This window comes from Saccopteryx bilineata, chromosome X (genome assembly GCF_036850765.1).
Source record: "Saccopteryx bilineata isolate mSacBil1 chromosome X, mSacBil1_pri_phased_curated, whole genome shotgun sequence".
NCBI classification, from domain to species: Eukaryota; Metazoa; Chordata; class Mammalia; order Chiroptera; family Emballonuridae; genus Saccopteryx; species Saccopteryx bilineata.
In genome coordinates this window covers 85,974,523-85,994,349 of record NC_089502.1, presented here as the reverse complement: position 1 = coordinate 85,994,349, position 19,827 = coordinate 85,974,523, and the positions used below count along the sequence as shown (strand labels likewise).

At 37.7% G+C, this 19,827-nt stretch overlaps 1 long non-coding RNA gene across 2 annotated transcripts in view; it reads left to right on the top strand.

Moving 5' to 3' along the window:
• LOC136316867 (uncharacterized) overlaps positions 1 to 19,827 on the top strand; it is a 278,566-nt gene that overhangs the window by 16,304 nt on the left and 242,435 nt on the right. The gene's annotated exons all lie outside the window — the stretch shown is intronic.

Here is a 19,827-nt window from a genome sequence, read left to right as displayed (position 1 = left end):
AGGGCACATATAAGAAAGCAATCAATGAACAACTAAGGTGCCACAATGAAGAGCTGATGCTTCTTATCTCTCTCCCTTCCTGTCTGTCCCTATCTCTCTCTCTCTCTCTCTCTTTCTCTCTCTCTCTCTCTCTCTCTCTCTCTCTCTCTCACACACACACACACACACACACACACACAAACACAAAAGTTTATATGATGGAGACAGCTGAGGGAAAGCAGGATCCCCAGGACCTGCTGTTCCAGTTTGAATAGGAGGAAGGCTGAGGAACCCATCTAACAGAGACAGGTGGGGACTGGAGGCCCTGTTTAGATTTGGCAATCTACTACTCCTCTTATAATATACAATTGGTGTTGGCTTTGGTGGATACAGGTACAGCATGTTCCCCTCTCTATGGGAAGCCAGAGCAGTTCACTGGAATCCCAGTGGCCATTGACAGTTATGGGGGCAAAACTGTTCAAGTACAGTCAATAACTATTCCTTTGGAGATAAGTAGACTGCTTCATAAGCCATATAAGGTATATGTATCTCCTATCCCTGCACGTATTTTGTGAATATTTGTCTTACAAGGACTGTGGTTGAAAACTACAGGCAGGGAGTTCCACTTGTGGGCCCGGGTCATGAAGGCAGGGTTGCAAGGACGTGCCGTACATCCACCCTTGCAATTACCTGTTCCCCGACACATGACTAGTACAAAGCAGTACCACCTGCCAGGTGGTTGGTTATGAAGGAATCACAGGGACTATCCTTGAACTAGAAAAGGTGAGGATCATCCAGCCAGTGTACAGCCCTTACAAATCCCTGGTGTGGCCTGTGCACAAGCCAGACTGAACCTGGCTAATGGCAGTAGATTACAGAGAACTTAATAAAGTTGTTCCCCTGCCTGACCTGTGGTGGCGCAGTGGATAAAGCGTCGACCTGGAAATGCTGAGGTCCTCGGTTCGAAACCCTGGGCTTGCCTGGTCAAGGCACATATGGGAGTTGATGCTTCCAGCTCCTCCCCCCTGTCTCTCTCTCCTCTCTCTCTCTGTCTCTCTCTCTCCCTCTCTCTCTCCTCTCTAAAATGAATAAATAAAAAAATTTTTGTTTTAAATATTAAAAAATAAATAAATAAAGTTTTTCCCCTTTTGCACACTGCTATTCCTTTGATAGCTAACCTGAAGGATTGGCTAAGGTGTGAGTTGGAGACATACCACTTTCTGGCAGATCTGGCAAACACCTTTTTCTTTATTGATGTAGCTGCAGAGTGTCAAGACCAATTTGCCTTCACTTGGAAGGCAGCAATGGACCTTTACAGTATTAGCATAGGGCTATTTGCATAGCCCCACCTTATGTCATGGGCTGGTGGCTGCACACCTGGCTTAATGGAAATGGCCATAGGTGGTTCATATGTACCATTACATTGACAATATCATGGTAACTAGTGACTCTCTTCCAGAATTGGAGCAAGGAGCCCTACCCTGTTGTGCCATTTGAAAGTGTGTGGCTGGGCAGTCAACAAGGGAAAATTATAAGCATCTCGTTTATCTGTTAAGTTCTTAGGGGTTGTTTGGTCAGGTAAGATGAAAGTTATTTCTGACATGGTTATAGATAAGATCCAGGTGTTCCCCATCCCCACTACAGTAAAACAGTTACAGGAATTTCTAGGCCTTTTGGGGTATTGAAGAGCATTCATATCCCATTTGGCTTAGTTACTGCACTCCTTATATAAACTTATTTGGAAGGAGTTTTTCTGGGATTGGACTGAGCAGGCACAAGGTGTATTTGCAGCAGCTTAGAGAGCTGTCAAGGTGGCACAGGCCTTGAATGTGTTTGACGCCTCTAGGCCCTGTGATCTTGCTGAGGGGTTTGGATGGAGCTTGTGGCAATGGGCAAAGTGCTTATGGAAAGGTGCTTAGGTCCACCTAGGGTGACTGGCACAGACAGGGGGGCTGTTAATTGTGTACTGATCATTGATTGGTGTAATGGACAAGAGGGAAGTAGGAACTGTGATAAGCGAGGGCCACCAGCTCACTTGATGGATAGACACACCACTTGTGGCCAGTATTCCGTATGAGAGATCCCCATGGGAGTGCAGCAGCACCTGGGGAGGCCCTCCTGCACCGCACAACTACTCCCATCCAGTTGCAGAGACACAACAAGGACACTTTCTTCAATGGACATGACCCTGGACTGTGCAGGCCCCCTACTTATGGTGGATACCCTTGTTGGCACTGTGGGGTAGGGGACTAGAGGTGGATCTCTAGTTAACTCCCTGGGCAACCAGCACCTGGCTGCTTAAGTTGGAAATGTGTTATACCTTGGGTGCTCAGGGAGATGTCATTGTGAAGGGCACCTTTGTAATTGTCATTTTTGGTATAACTTGTGCTGTTGCTGTAGTCTGTTTATGTAATGTACCTTCACTCCTCGTACAGGGACCATTGCAGAAGATACCTGTTTTGTGGATTATGATGCAAGCAACCCTAAAGGGGTGGAATGTGGGCAAACAGCTGCGTTAGGCTTGTTGGCTTGCACTTTGCATGAGTAGTGCCTGAGCACATGGCAGGGCCATATGTATGTAGACTACATAAGGCTATAGGTATTTTCCCTCAGGGAAGATTGCAGATCTCTTGCCTGCCACTGTGAGGGGCTGTTTTCCTCTCTACTTGCCTGCTGCTATGAGGGTTGATTTTCCTCTTTGTCCACCTGCTGCCATGAGAAGTAGTTTTCCCCTGCCTGTTCACTTTGCCTGCCATTGGGAGACTCTAATAATTGAGAATAGCCCAATACCTTCTGGTTCCACAGTTACTCTGCTGTCTGCCTGAATCCAATATGAACCCGCCTGGCCTTGGACACTGATTACATACATCATGTATATATTGTATTGTATGTTCACCATTCAGTATACTCTTCTTCCATTACCATTTATCTTCTGTTTACCTTCTTCTACCTGCCCCCACCCTCCCTGTTTCCCTCTGGTGATTACCATACTGTTGTCTGTGTCTGAGTTTCTTTCCTTTTACCTTTTTTTTTTTTTTTTTTGCTTAATCCCATCACCTATTTTACCCTGCCTCCCAGCCCCCTCCTCTTGGACAGCTGTTAGTCTGTTCTCTGTATCTATGAGTCTTTTTTTTGTTTGTTTATTAGATTCCACATATAATGAAATCATATGATGTTTGTCTTTTTCTAACTCTTATTTCACTTAGCATAATACCATCTAGGTCCTTCCATTCTATTACAAAAAGTAAGAATTCCTTCTTTTTATAGCTGAGTAGTATTCCATTGTGTAAATGTACCACAGCATTTTATCCACTCATGGGCACTTGGGCTGCTTTCAAGTCTTGGCTATTGTAAATAACACTGCAATGAATATAGGGGTGCATACAGTGGTACCTTGTCTATTGTGGGGGTTACATTCCAGAACCCCCCACAATAAGTGTAAATCCGCAAAGTAGCGACTTTATATTTATTTTATTATTTATATATATTTTAAGGCGTTATAAACTCTTCCCACACTCTTATAAACCTTTCCCACACTATTATTAATCTTTCCCACCTTATTTTTCTTATTTCTATCCATGATATGATCCTATACATCGAAAACCCGAAGGACTCCACAAAAAGATTATTAGAAACAATAAACCAATACAGTAAGGTCGCAGGATACAAAATTAACATACAAAAGTCCATAGCCTTTCTATATGCCAACAATGAAATATTAGAAAACGAACTCAAAAAAATAATCCCCTTCACGATTGCAACAAAAAAAATAAAATACCTAGGAATAAACATAACAAAGAACGTAAAGGACCTATATAATGAAAATTACAAAGCATTGTTAAGGGAAATCGAAAAAGATACAATGAGATGGAAAAATATTCCTTGTTCTTGGATAGGAAGAATAAATATAATCAAAATGGCCATATTACCCAAAGCAATATACAAATTTAATGCAATTCCCATCAAAATCCCTATGAGATTTTTTAAAGAAATGGAACAAAAAATCATCAGATTTATATGGAACTATAAAAAACCCTGAATAGCCAAAACAATCCTAAGGAAAAAGAATGAAGCTGGGGGCATTACAATACCTGACTTTAAACTATATTATAGGGCCACGATAATCAAAACAGCATGGTATTGGCAAAAAAATAGACACTCAGACCAATGGAACAGAATAGAAAGCCCAGAAATAAAACCACATATATATGGTCAAATAATCTTTGATAAAGGGGCCAACAACACACAATGGAGAAAAGAAAGCCTCTTCAACAAATGGTGTTGGGAAAACTGGAAAGCCACATGCAAAAGAATGAAACTCGACTACAGCCTGTCCCCGTGTACTAAAATTAATTCAAAATGGATCAAAGACCTAAATATAAGACCTGAAACAATAAAGTACATAGAAGAAGTCATAGGTACTAAAATCATGGACCTGGGTTTTAAAGAACATTTTATGAACTTGACTCCAATGGCAAGAGAAGTGAAGGCAAAGATAAATGAATGGGACTACATCAGAATTAAAAGTTTTTGCTCAGCAAGAGAACCTGATATCAAAATAAACAGACAGCCAACTATATGGGAACTGATATTTTCAAACGACAGCTCAGATAAGGGCCTAATATCCAAAATTTACAAAGAACTCATAAAACTCAACAACAAACAAACAAACAATCCAATAAAAAAATGGGAAGAGGACATGAACAGACACTTCTCCCAGGAAGAGATACAAATGGCCAACAGATATATGAAAAGATGCTCAGCTTCATTAGTTATTAGAGAAATGCAAATCAAAACTACAATGAGATACCACCTCACTCCTGTTAGATTAGCTATTATCAACAAGACGGGTAATAGCAAATGTTGGAGAGGCTGTGGAGAAAAAGGAACCCTCATTCACTGTTGGTGGGACTGTAAAGTAGTACAACCATTATGGAGGAAAGTATGGTGGTTCCTCAAAAAACTGCAAATAGAACTACCTTATGACCCAGCAATCCCTCTACTGGGTATATACCCCAAAACCTCAGAAACATTGATACGTGAAGACACATGTAGCCCCATGTTCATTGCAGCACTGTTCACAGTGGCCAAGACATGGAAACAACCAAAAAGCCCTTCAATAGAAGACTGGATAAAGAAGATGTGGCACATATACACTATGGAATACTACTCAGCCATAAGAAATGATGACATCAGATCATTTACAGCAAAATGGTGGGATCTTGATAACATTATAAGGAGTGAAATAAGTAAATCAGAAAAAAACAAGAACTACATGATTCCATACATTGGTGGAACATAAAAATGAGACTAAGAGACATGGACAAGAGTGTGGTGGTTACCAAGGGTGGGGGGGGAGGGAGGACATGGGAGGGAGGGAGGGAGAGAGTTAGGGGGAGGGGGAGGGGCACAGAGAACTAGATAGAGGGTGACGGAGGACAATCTGACTTTGGGCGAGGGGTTTGCAACATAATTTGATGACAAAATAACCTAGACATGTTTTCTTTGAATATATGTACCCTGATTTATTAATGTCATCCCATTACCATTAATAAAAATTTATTAAAAAAATAATAAATATATAAAAATACTTATATACTACGAAATCCTGTGATATAGTGAAAAATCCATGATACAAAACTAGATATATACAATTTAAAAGTATGTGATACAGTGAGACCGTGAAAGGTGAACCACGATATGGTGAGGGATGACTGTATATTCTTTCAAATCAGTTTTTGGGTTTCTTCATATATATTCCTAGAAGTGGAATCACTGAGTCATACGGCAGTTCTATGTTTAATTTTTTGAGGAAATGCCATACTATTTTCCATAAGGTTGCACCAATCTGTACTCCAACCAACAGTGTACAAGGGTTCCCTTTTCTGTACTTCCTTGACAATGCTTGTCATTTGTGAATTTATTAATGATAGTCATTCTGACAGGTGTGAAGAGATACCTTATTGTGGCTTTAATTTTCATTTCTCTGATGATTAGTGATGTTGGTCCTCTTTTATGTCTATTGGCCATTTATATGTCCTCTTTTGCAAAATGTCTATCCAGGACCTTTGTCTACTTTTTTTTTACTGGATTGTTTGCTTGTTTGGTGTTGAGTTGAGTTCTTTCTAAACTTTAGAAATTAGCCCCTTATGAGATGTATCATTGGCAGATATGTTCTCCTATTCAGTGTATTGTATTTTCAGTTTATTAATGGCTCCCTTTGCTGTGCAAAACTTTTCAGTTTGATGTAGTCTCATTTGTTTATTTTTTCTCTCTTGTTTCCCTTGCCTGAAGAGATATATTAGAAAAAATATTGTTATGAGAAATGTCTGAAATTTTACTGCCTATGGTTTCTTCTAGAATTTTTATGGTTTCATGTCTTACATTTAAGTCTTTAATGCATTTTAAGTTTATTCTTGTGTATGTGGTAAGGAAGTAGTCTTAATTTCATTTTTTTGGACGTATCTTTCCAATTTTCCCAGCACCATTTATTGAACAGACTGTCTTTAACCCATTGTATTTTCCTAACTCCTTTGTCCATATCAATTGACCATAAAGGCAGAGGTTTCTTTTGGGCTCTCTATTGTGTTCCGTTGATTTATATATCTGTTTTAATATTAGTATCATACAGTTTGGATTACTGTGGCCTTTTAGTATAGTTTCATGTCAGGTAGTGTGATACCGCCAAGTTTATTTTTCTTTCTTGAGATCATTGAGGCTTTGGGGGGCTTTTTTTGGTTCCATATACACTTTTAGAACATTTGTTCTAGTTCTGTGAAACACACCATTGGTATTTTGATAGGAATTGCATTGAATATATAGACTCCTTTGGGTAGTATGCACATTTAAATAATGTTCTTTCTTTCCATGAGCACGATATATGCTTCCACTTATTTGTATCTTCTTCTGTTTCTTTTGTCAGTGTCTTATAATTTTCTGGGTATAGGTTTTTTTTTTTTTTACCTTCTTAGTTAAATATATCCCTGTGTACTTTATTATTATTATTTTTGAATTGTAAATAGGATTGTTTTCTTAAATTATCTTTCTGATAGTTCATTACTGGTATATGAAAATGCCACCAATTTTTAATGTTAATCTTGTATCCTGCTACTTTACTGTCTGTTTGGATCTTTTGTCCACTTATTATTATTTTTTTGTTATAGATGGTTTTTAATAATTCTTTGTATATTTTGGATACCAGCACCTTTATCAGGTTGTATTTTGCAAATATTTTCTTTCAATCTGTAGCTAATCTTTTCATTCATAAGCAGAGGTTTTCAATTTTTAAAAAGTACAACATATTCATTTTTTTTCTTTCTGGATCATACTTTTGGCATTGTATTGAAAAAGTCATTTGTAAATTTAAGTTCACCTAGATTTTCTCCTGTATTATCTCCTAGAAGTTTATAGTGTTATATATTACATTTAAGTCTATGTTCCTTTCTCAGTTAATTTTTGTGAAAGGTGTAAGTTCTGTGTCTTGATTTTGTTTTTTGTTTGGTTCTTTGTTTTGGTTTCTCTTCTTTCTTTTCCTTTTTTTTTTCATATAGATATCCAGTTATTCTGGCACCATTTTTTAAAAGGGTATTATTTCTCTGTTGTATTGCCTTTGATTTTGCTCCTTTTGAGAAATCAATTGGCTATATTTGTATGGGTTTAATTCTGGTCTATTTTGTTCATTGATCTATTTGTCTATTTTTTAATCAATATCATGCTGTTTTGATTACAGTAGCATTAAAATAATTTTTAAAGTTTGTTAGTGTCAATTCTCTGACTTTGTTCTTTGTCAATATTGTGTTTGCTATTCTGAATTTTCTGCCTTGCTATAAAAACTTTAGAATCCATTTCTCCACAAAATAAGTTGCTCAAATTTTGATTGAGATTGCATTGACTGTATAGATCAAGTTGGGAAGAAGTGACATCTTTACAATATTTAATCTTCTGATCTATGAACATGGACCATCTCTCCATTTAGATCTTTGATTTCTTTCAATCAAAGTTTTTTAGTATTCTTCATATAGATACTGTACATATTTTGTGAGGTTTATGTCTAAATATCTCATTTTTTGGTGCTAATAGGAAAGGTATTTTTAATTTTAAATTCCAATTATATATCATTCTAATTATATATCACGGCTGATATATAAATTCTCCTTAACCACTACTTTTGCTGTATCTCATAAATTTTGAAAAGTTGTATTTTTTCATTTAGTTCAAAGCATTTTAAATTTTGGAAACTTCTCTTTTGATTCATGTGTCATTTAGAAATGTACTGTATAATCTTCAAATATTTGGGTATTTTCCAGTTACTTTTCTGTTGTTGATTCCTAGTTTAATTCCACTGTGGGCTGGGAGCAGACATTGTATGATTTCTATCCTTTCAAATTTAAGGGATGTTTTATGGATCAGAGTATGGTTTGTATTTGTGGATATTTCCTTTAATTTGAAAAGAATGTATATACTGCTGTTGTTGAATGAAATACTTTATGGGTGTCAGTTAGATCAAGTTGATTGATGGAACTGTTCAATTTAACTATGTTCTTACTGATTTTCAGCCTGCTTAATGTATCAATTACTAAAAAGGGGGTATTGAAGTCTCCAAATATAACAACGGATTTGTCTATTTCTCCTTATAGTTCCATCAACTTTTGCCTCATGTATTTTCACACTGTTTTTGGCTGCATATACAGGGGATCCTTGGGTTACAAAAGTCTCAACATATGATGTTTTGAGTTTATGATGCTTACTCCTATAAAAACTTAAACTGAGACATGAGTGTTTTGGCTTATGCCATTAACGTCGTACTTATGGACTACATGGGTGAGTTAGTTTGGTTGTGCAGTGGAAGAATACACAGTACTCTTTTTCTGTGGCTTAGCTGTGTTTTTTCTGTTCTAGATTATGATTTTACAACTGTGTTAGGAAAGGGAAGTGACTTAGGCTAGAGTGTAATTCAACTTACATCAAAATTTAGGTTACATCACTGTTGTAGGAATGGAACTGTGTCATAACCCAAGGACCCCCTGTACAGTAAGAATATTTAAATAATCTTGGGAAATTGACCTCTTTATCATCATGTGACACTTCTTTTTAACCCATGTTTATTTTCCTTGCTCTGAAGTCTGCTTTAACTAAAATAAATATAGCTACTCCAGATTTATTTATTTATTTTTAACAGAGAGAGAGAGAGAGAGAGAGAGAGAGAGAGACAGACAGATAGGGACAGACAGACAGGAAGGGAGAAAGATAAAAAGCATTAATTCTTCGTTGCAGCACCTTAGTTGTTCATTGATTACTTTCTCATATGTGCCTTCACCAGGGGGTTACAGCAGAGTGAGTGACCCCTTGCTCAAGCCAGAGACCTTGGGCTTTAAGCTAGCGAACTTTGGGCTCAAGCCAGCGACCATGGGGTCATGTCTATAATCCCATGCTCAAGCCAGTGACCTTGTGCTCAAGCTGATGAGCCCATGCTCAAGTTGGTGACTTCAGGGTTTTGAACCTGGGTCCTCTGCATTCCAGTTCAATGCTCTATCCACTGCACCACCACCTAGTCAAACTTGAGATTTCTTTTGATTAGTGTTAGCATGGTTTATTTTTCTCCATCCTTTAGTTTTTAATCTAGCTGTGTCTTTATATTTAAAGTGGATTTCTTAAAGACAACATATAGTGTTGTCTTTTTAAATCCATTTTGACAGTCTCCATCTTTTAATTTATGTGTTTAGACCATTCACATTTAAAGTAATTATTGTTATTGTTGGATTCCTATACCATGTGTGTAACTGTTTTATGTTCATTGTACTTGTTCTTTTCTGTTTCTTTTTAAACCTTTCTCTCTTTTTCTGCCTTCTCTTGTTTTAATAAGGATTTTATACTATTCTATGTTCTCTTTTCTCTTAGGATATCAATTATATTACTTTCAAATTTTTATTGGTTTCTCTAGAATTTTCAATATATACTTACAGCTAATTTAAGTTTTATTTCAAATAACACTGTACTGCTTCATGGGTAGTGCAGGTTCCTTTTTACAGAGTATTGCCAGTTCCTCTTTCCTGTCTCTCTGTAGTTTAATTTCACTTAAAACATAGTATAATCACCAATACATTATTGCTATTAGATTAGTTAAAGACGAGGAAAAATAACAGTGTATTTTACCTTCATTTATCACTTCTAAAAAACCCTGCCTTTCTTTATGTAGATTTTATTTTCTGACCTATGCCATTTTACTCCACTCTGAAGAATTTTATACATTTTTTGCAGTGCACATCCACTGGTTACAAATTATCTCAGGAAGGGCTCTGTAAGGTTTTTCCTTTGAAGAGTAGGCCTTTATTATTGGAAACACTGGATATATTTCAAAATGGTTGCTTTTCCCCATCACTTAGAGAAAACATGAGGGAATTTTTCTTTGACCTTTACTATGAGAACCTGGTGGAATTTCTGGTGGCAAAACCCAAGAAAGTGTAGGCTTGTCCCCAAGACTGGTCACCCAGGAGTTTGCAACCTTTAGCCTAGGCCACGCCCAGTCTCAAGCAGTCCATCAAAACAACCCTTTAAATGTTCCGACAAAAATTGGTTCCAGCAGCTTTTGCCTTAATCTGATATCTGCTGTGATTAAATTCACCTGACTCTTCACATTTTAGTTTGTACATCTAAGAAAATATTGCTTTTCTGTTTGCTCAACACATTTTCTTATTGTGAGACTGGGAGAAACAACTTCCAAACTGTCTACATGTCAGAGATTAGTATTAGACATTTGAGTTAGAATTGCTCTTGTACCTTGGGGTTGAATGTCAGGAATTACATTCATAGCTCCGAAAATTACCAGTAAGTCTATACAAGTATACCCCTTTGCATCATTGGGTATACAACATAATCAACAGCTCAAATGCTATAGAAATGTTTACCTGAAACCTATGTACTCTTTTTGATCAGTGTCACCCTATTAAATTTAATTTTCTAAGTAAAATTAAAAAAAGGATTACTATGTCATTGTAACTATTGATTATATTGTGTACCAATCACCCAAAGTTTAATAATTTTCCATCACCATATATTTGTTCCTCTTACTTCCCCCCCCCCAGTCCCTCTCCCACTCAACCCTGGCAATTGTCAAGGAGGTGAGATCTTTAGTCGTGTCTCAGTGATGCAAAGGGATAACCAATCAAATGATAGATTCCCGAAATTTTCTGAATTATGGATTAGAGGCTCTCCTTTAGCCAGTTTTCTTGGGCAGGTTATTTGATCTCTCTGTGCTTCAGTTTCTTCATCTGTACAATGAGGGTAATAATAGTATGCCATTCACTGGAACATTGTGAACATCAACTTAGATAATCTATGGAATGAGTTTAACCAATGTCTGCACACAGTAAGTGTTGCATCAACTAGATTGTGGCCATAGCCCCCTACTTGTGTTGACATGAGCCAAAAACTCACACAGAACTTTTATCACTCTGGGGAGCAGTACACATGACTGGCTCATTCCTTCCACAACAAAAGACACTCCAAGAAGGGCCCTCAATACCAAGGCAGATAAGTGTTTCCAAGCTGCAGTGGACCTTAGTTTGATCATTCATTTGGTTCCATAAACTGCCAAAATTAAGTGAAGTTTAACCTTTAGAGAAGCAAGCAAAATCCTTTGGAAGTAGTAATATGTTTAGTGAGAATTGTGTTTCGAGTTCTTGGAGGTCGGTCCTTAGGTCCATTTTGAAATGTGGCACGTTGCCTGTCTTCAATCTTCTGGCATTTATTTCGTCTTCCTAATTTCTCAGAGATTATTTAGCGTGGTTACTGACTGTCACTGTCTACTTCAGTACTGGGTCAGTATACGTTGCAAGTGTGTCTCTGTCAGTATGATAATATTGATTACATATCACTTAAACCTGGCAAATATTGACTTAAGTAAAATGTTTTATTTTTCATATTATTTTATTTTTCTCATGTCAAGTCTGGAGATAGGCACTGTGGAGCTGGTGTGGGGGCTCCTTCTGCTTCCCACTTACTGTTCTTAATATTCCTATGCTTGCAAATTGATTGCTCTTTCCTCAGGCCTTGTGTTTACATTTTATGCAGAAAAAAGTGGGACTAGAGTACACAAGGCACATGGCAACTGCTTCTCCCTCTCTCTCCCTCTGTCTCTAGTTCTACCCCCCTCCCAGAAAAGAACTAGCTTTCTCAGAAGCCTCATCCAGTAGACTTCTGCTTACATCTAATTGGCTGGGATGATGTTACATGGCCACACATAGCTGCAAAGAAGCCTGAGGATTGAATTTTTATAGCCAAATACATTGCTGATGCAAACAAATCTGGGTTTCTTTTGGAAGAAGATAAGAATAGTGTTGGGTATACAGCTAGCTGTAAATGGCACACTTTGCATCCACAGTATCAACTGTGAAACAATAATATTTGGGGAGTTTTTGGCTCACAGTTTCAAACTAGTCAACAGAGAAAAGGATGCAAATAAACTGTAGAGATATTTTCTCATAGCCTATATAAAACAGGATCCTATTTTGAAAGAGTAAAGGCAAATTCAACCTCAGAAATATAATCTGTTTTATTATGAAGCAACATTCTGGAGCTTTCTTGCTCCTCTCTTTATTGGCAAACCTGTTTTTTTCAGAGTTAATGGGAAGAAACCTTTTCCATAACCTTTCTAATTTACACAGAATTGGGCTCATATTATTCCTGTAGAACTGCCATAGAAGTAATTCATCCATTTAAAAATTTAAGGGACAAGGAAAGACTGAAGAATGGTAACAGACCAAAGAGACAATGCTTGATTGGGTCCTTGAATAGAAAAATGAAAGTAGCAGAAAACCTAGTGATATCCAGATAAAATCTGTGGCTTAGTAAATAGTAACATACAGAAACTGGTTTCTTAGTTGTGACAAATATAACAAGATAATGCGATATGTTAACACTAGGGGAGACTGGGTGAAGGTTATATAGTAACCATGTATAGTAAGTCCTCAGTATTATCAATATGTTCTTAGAAACTGAGTTTAAGCAAAATGACATAACGAAACCAGTTTTACCATAGGCTAATAAATATAAACAAGATTTAAGCTTCTACAACATATTTCTAATAAAAAATTACCAAACTCCTAAATAAAGACCCCAAAATCTTCTAATACTAACCACTGAAATGAATGTGAGCAGTACATACATTTAAGAAAAACTGATAAAAACAAATCAGATGGTTATTTTCCAACCTGCTTATTCCAGTTCAGCGTTGTGAGTGGCTGGAGCTCCTCCTGACAACTTAGGGCACAAGGTGGGGTCCAATCTGGACAGGATGCCCTTCCACCACAGGGTCTCGCACACACATGTAAACTCCTCAGACTGGGACAATGTAGACACATCAGTTAACCTAATGTGAACACCTTTAGGATGTGGGAGGACATCAGAGTACCTGGAGAAAACCTACACAGACATGAGGAAAACATGCAAAACCAGAGACAGTGGCCCTGGTTTGGAATTGATTTTTTCTTACTAGTATTATAATAAAATTACATAGAAGGAAACATAATTTAAGGACCTGCTGTATTATCTGGGTAATTTTTTCTGTAAATTGAAAATTATACCAACACAAAATTTATTTTAAAAATTAAATACTGGAAGAAAAAAATATGTTACATGACAAATTGTTTAAATTTAATTAAAAGCAATTATAATTAGTACTAAAGGAATCCAAATGTATGAGTATGAACCTAAGGTATTTTCACAGCTGGAATTTATGCTTGTCCAGAACACTGATGGGAAGAAGGCCTACCATGATTCTGTTTTTCATGATTGACAAGAAACCTGATAGGAAAGAGTAGAGAGATCAAGCATATGTGTTTCAAGCACTGAGGCCACCATGAAACAGGAGGACTGATTCTAACTGTAGTGTGATATCAGCAATTCAGATTGTGTCCTGGCTCTGGGACCCCTAATATTATGCCAGAGTTTTAGATATAAGGGAAGCAGTAAAAGAGCTCATAAAAGTGTATTGCTGAGGATGTAAGGGTAACTGCACTGGGCCCAAGATTTTCTCCAAGCAATGGACATCACACTGGCTGTTTTAGCAGTGACAGGAATACATATCTGCAATTTGCTCATCACAGGACCTTCAGCAATAGGCCTGAGCATCTGTGATCTAATGAGAGGGTAGAAGTATTAGCAGAGATTCTTCAGTTGACAGTGGTAGCATAGTTTCAGTAATAGGAGATATCAGTACAGGAGAAGGAGGAGTAGGGTGACAGTGGGAGTAGGGCGAAAGCCAGGGAACTGGCAGAGACCCATGGCTGAGCATATGTATGCAGCCCTGCCCATGGTGCCAAGGCTTGCGGCCCTGCCACAACACACAGTCCTGCTCACGGGGGCAGGACAAAGGCCGAGGCCGGCCATAGCTTATAGCCCTAGCACGTGAACACAGCCCTGCCCATGGAGGAGAGGTGGAAATGGCAGTGCCTGCTGCAGCAGGCTGGCACCATCAACGGTGATACCCAAAAACTTGAGGCAGCAGCAGAGGGGTAGGGGGGCCTGCATACAGACCACACCTATGGAACACGGAGGTCATACCCATTGGACTCTGGTGGCCACACCCTTCTTATACACAGAAAAAATGAGAAGGCATAGAAATGCAACCCAAACAAATAGAGAAATCCCAAGAAAAGGACTTGAATGATTCAGCTATAACTCAATTATTGGATGCACAGTTTAAAATAATGATTGTAGGATACTCAAAGATCTTAGAACAATAATAGATGGACATAATGAGCACCTAAATAAAGAGATAGCAAGTATAAAAAACGGACATTAAAATAATAAAAAAATCAGTCAGAAATGAGAAATACAATATCAGATATGAAGACCACATTGGAAGGAATTAAAAGCAGGATAGATGAAGCTGAGGTCCAAAACAGCAAGTTAGAGGACAAGATAAATGAAAGCATGGAAAAAGAGCAGCAAAAACAAAAAAATCAGAAAGTCTGAGGAAACTCTAAGAGAGCTCTGTGACAACATTAAGAGAAATAACATCCACATTATAGGGGTTCCTGAAGGAGAAAGAACAAGTGATAGAAAATTTGATTGAAGAAATCATAGCTGAAAACTTCCATAAATTGATGAAGGAAAAAGTCACATAAGTTCAAGGAGCACACACAGTTGCATTAAGGATGAAACCAAAAATGCCAACACCAGGACACATCATAACTAAAATACAAAAATTAAGAGATAAAGAAAGAATACTAAAAGCCATAAGAGAAAAGCAGTCTATTACCTACAGAGGAGCCCCCATAAGGATGATATCTGACTTCTCAACAGAAACACTTGAGGCCAGAAGGGAATGACAAGAAATATTCAAAGTAATGCAGAACAAGAGTCTACAACCAAGATTTCTTTATCCAGCAAAGCTATTGTTTAAAATTCAGGTAGAAATAAAAAGCTTTCCAGACCAAAAAACCCACAAAAACCAAAAAACAAACAAACAAACAAAAAACTCAAGGAATTCATTACAACCAAACTAATGCTGCAAGAAATGTTATGGGACCTGGTGTAAACAGAACAATGGGGGAAAATAATGTAGTAAAAGAGGAATGTAGCTTTAAAGAACAAAATGACAATAAACAACTACACATCTATAATAATCTTAAACATAAATTGACTAAATTATCCAATCAAAATACATAGGGTAGCTGCATGGATAAGGAAACAAGACCCTTACATATGTTGTATACAAGAGACACAACTCAAAAGAAAAGATGCACATAGACTGAAAGTAAAAGTTTGGAAAATTATTTTATGTAAATGAAAATGAAAAAAAAAGCTGGCATATCAACACTTATATCTGACAAAATAGACTTTAAAACAAAGGCTATGGTACAGGAGTTGGGAACCTATGGCTTGTGAGCCAGATGTGGCTGTTTTGATGGCTGCATCTGGCTCACAGACAAATCTTTAATAAAAAATAATATTAAAAATATAAAACATTCTCATGTATTACAATCCATTCATTTCCTACCGCTCACTTTTATGGTTGTGGGTGGCTGGAACCAATTACAGCTGTCCTCCAGGACAACACCAAATTTTTTTTTTTTTGTATTTTTCCAAAGCTGGAAATGGGGAGAGACAGTCAGACACACTCCCGCATGCACCCGACCGGGATCCACCTGGCACGCCCACCAGGGGGCACGCTCTGCCCACCAGGGGGCGGTGCTCTGCCCCTCCGGGGCATCGCTCTGTTGCAACCAGAGCCACTCTAGCGCCTGGGGCTGAGGCCAAGGAGCCATCCCCAGCGCCTGGGCCATCTTTGCTCCAATGGAGCCTTGGCTGCGGGAGGGGAAGAGAGAGAGAGGAAATAAAGGGGGAGGGGTGGAGAAGTAGATGGGCACTTCTCCTGTGTGCCCTGGCCTGGAATCAAACCTGGGACCCCTGCACGCCAGGCTGACGCTCTACCACTGAGCCAACCAGCCAGGGCAACACCAAATTTTTATAGAATAATTTGTAATGTACATGGGTTGTTGTATGGCTCTCATGGAATTACATTTTAAAATATGTGGCGTTCATGGCTCTCTCAGCTAAAAAGGTTCCCAACCACTGCTATAGTAAGAGATAAAGAAGTTCACTACATAAAGATAAAGGGAGCAATCCAACAGTTAGATATATCTATTATAAATATCTATGCACCTAATATAGGAGCATATAATATATAAAGTAGACTTTGATGGATTTAAAGGGCGAGATCAACAGCAATACTATAATAGTAGGGGATTTCAATGCCACACTAACATCACTAGATAGATCTTCAAGAAAGAAAATTAACAAAGAAACAGCACTTAAAAGACATACTAGATCAGCTGGATTTAATACATATCTTTAGAACCTTTCACTCTAACACAGCAAACTATACATTCCATTCAAGTGCTCATGATACATTCTCTAGGATAGACCACATGTTAGGGCAGAAGAGGGGTCTCAACGAATTTAAGATGATTGAAATCATATCAAGCATCTTCTCTGATCACAGTGGCAAGAAAATAGAAATCAACCACAACAGAAAAAATGAAAAATACTCAAACACATAGAAACTAAATAGCATTTTATTAAATAACGAATGGGTTAACAATAAGAACAAAGAAGAAATAAATTTCTACAAACAAATGATAATGAGCATACAACAACTCAAAATTTATGGGACATAGCAAAAGCAGTACTGAGAGGGTAATTCATAGTATTACAGATATACCTTAAGAGGCAGAAAAAGCACAAATAATTAACTTAACCATGCATATAAAAGAACTAGAAAAAGAACAGCAAGTAAAGCCCAGAAGTAGTAGAAGGAAGAAAATAATAAAGATCAGAGCAGAAATAAATGACATAGAGGCTAAAGAAACAATACAGAGGATCAATGAAATGAAGAGCTGGTTCTTTGAAAAGGTAAACAAGATCAATGAACATTTAACCAGACTCACCAAGAAAAAAAGAGAGAGGACTCAAATAAATAAAATTAGAAATGAGAGTGGAGAATTAACAACTGACACAAGAGAAATACAAAGGATTGTAAGAAAATACTATGAAGAACTGTGTACCAAAAAATTGGACAACCTACGTGGAATGGAAAAATTCCTTTGAAACATATAATCCTTCAAAAATGAATCTGGAAGAATCAGAAAACCAAACACACCGATTATAACAAATGAGATCCAAAGTTTTCAAAAAACTCTCAACAGGCCCTGGCCAGTTGGCTCAGCGGTAGAGCGTCGGCCTGGCGTGCGGGGGACCCAGGTTTGATTCCCGGCCAGGGCACATAAGAGAAGTGCCCATTTGCTTCTCCACCCCCCCTCCTTCCTCTCTGTCTCTCTCTTCCCCTCCCACAGCCAAGGCTCCATTGGAGCAAAGATGGCCCGGGCACTGGGGATGGCTCCTTGGCCTCTGCCCCAGGCACTAGAGTGGCTCTGGTCGCAGCAGAGTGATGCCCCGGAGGGGCAGAGCATTGCCCCCTGGTGGGCGTGCCGGGTGGATCCCGGTAGGGCACATGCGGGAGTCCGTCTGACTGTCTCTCCCCATTTCCAGCTTCAGAAAAAAAAAAAAAAAAAACCCCAAAAAAAACCTCTCAACAAACATAAGCCCTGGGCCAGATGGCTTTACAAGTGAAATCTACCAAATATTCAAAGAAGAACTAACTCCTATCCTTCTCAAGCTCTTTCAAAAAATTCAAGAGGAAGGAAGTCTTCCAAGCTCCTTTTATGAGGTGAGCATAATTCTGTTTCCAAAACCAGGCAAAGACTGCACAAAGAAAGAGAATTATAGGCTAATATCCCTGATGAATTTAGATTCCAAAATCCTCAACAAAATATTAGCAAACTAGATCCAGCAATATATGAAAAAAATCATACATTATGAGCAAGTGGGATTTATTCTGGGGAGGCAAGGCTGGTACAATATTCATAAATCAATGTGATTCATCACATAAACAAAAGGAAGGAGAATAACCACATGGTAATTTCAATAGATGCATTAAAAGCATTTGATAAAATCCAGCACCCATTCATGATCAAAACTCTCAGCAAAGTGGGAATACAGGGAACATACCTCAACATAATAAAGGCTATCTATGACAGACCCACTGCCAACATCATACTCAATGGGCAAAAATTAAAAGCAATCCCCTTAAGATCAGGAAAAAGGCAGGGGTGCCCCCTTTCACTACTCTTATTTAACATAGTCCTGGAAGTCCTAGCCACAGCAATCAGACAAGAAGAAGAAATAAAAGGCATTTAAGTTGGAAAAGAAGAAGTAAAACTATCATTATTTGCAGATGATTTGATATTGCATATTGAAAATCCTAAGGTCTGAGTCAAGAAACTACTGGATCTGATAAATGAATTTAGCAGGGTGGCAGGATATAAAATCAATACTCAGAAATCAGATACATTTTTATACACCAACAATAAACTGTCAGAAGGAGAAATTAAAGAAATAATCTCCTTCACTATTGCAATAAGAAAAATAATGTACCTAGGAATAAATTTAACCAAGTAGATTAAAGACTTGTACTCGGAAAATTATAAAACAAGGAAAAAAAAATCAAGGAAGATACAAACAAGAGGAAGCATATACAGTGTTCATGGATAGGAAGAATGAACATCATTAAAATGTCTATATTACCAAAAGCAATTTATAAGTTCAGTGTAATACCAGTTAAAATACCAAGGACATACTTCAAAGATATAGAACACATGTTTCAAAAATTTATATGGAACGGAAAAAGAACAAAAATAAAATTCAGAACACAAATAAAAGAACACAGAAAAATTTTAGCAATCTTGAAAAGGAAGAATAATGTGGGAGGTATCACACTTCCTGATATCAAGTTATACTACAAGGCTATTGTACTCAAAACAGGTTGGTTTGGCATAAGAACAGGCATATAGATCGATGGAACAGAACAAAGAACCCAGAAGTAAACCCACACCTTTATGAACAACTGGTATTTGACAGAAGTAAGAGCATACGATGGAGTAAAGACAGCCTCTTTAATCAATGGTGTTGGGAAAATTGGACAGCTACCTCCCCAAAAATGAAACTAGACCATGAACTTACACCATTCACAAAAATAAACTAAAAATGTACTTTACTTAAAGTAAATCGTGAAACCATAAACATCTTAGAAGAAAATATAGGCAATAAGCTCTCCAACATCTCTTGCAGCAATATATTTGCTGATGTATCTCCACAGGCAACTGAAATAAGAGATAGGATGAACAAATGGGATTATATCAAACTAAAATGCTTTTGCACAGCTAAAGACAGTCAGAGCAGAATAAAAAGACAAACTGCACAATGGGAGAACATATTCGACAATACATC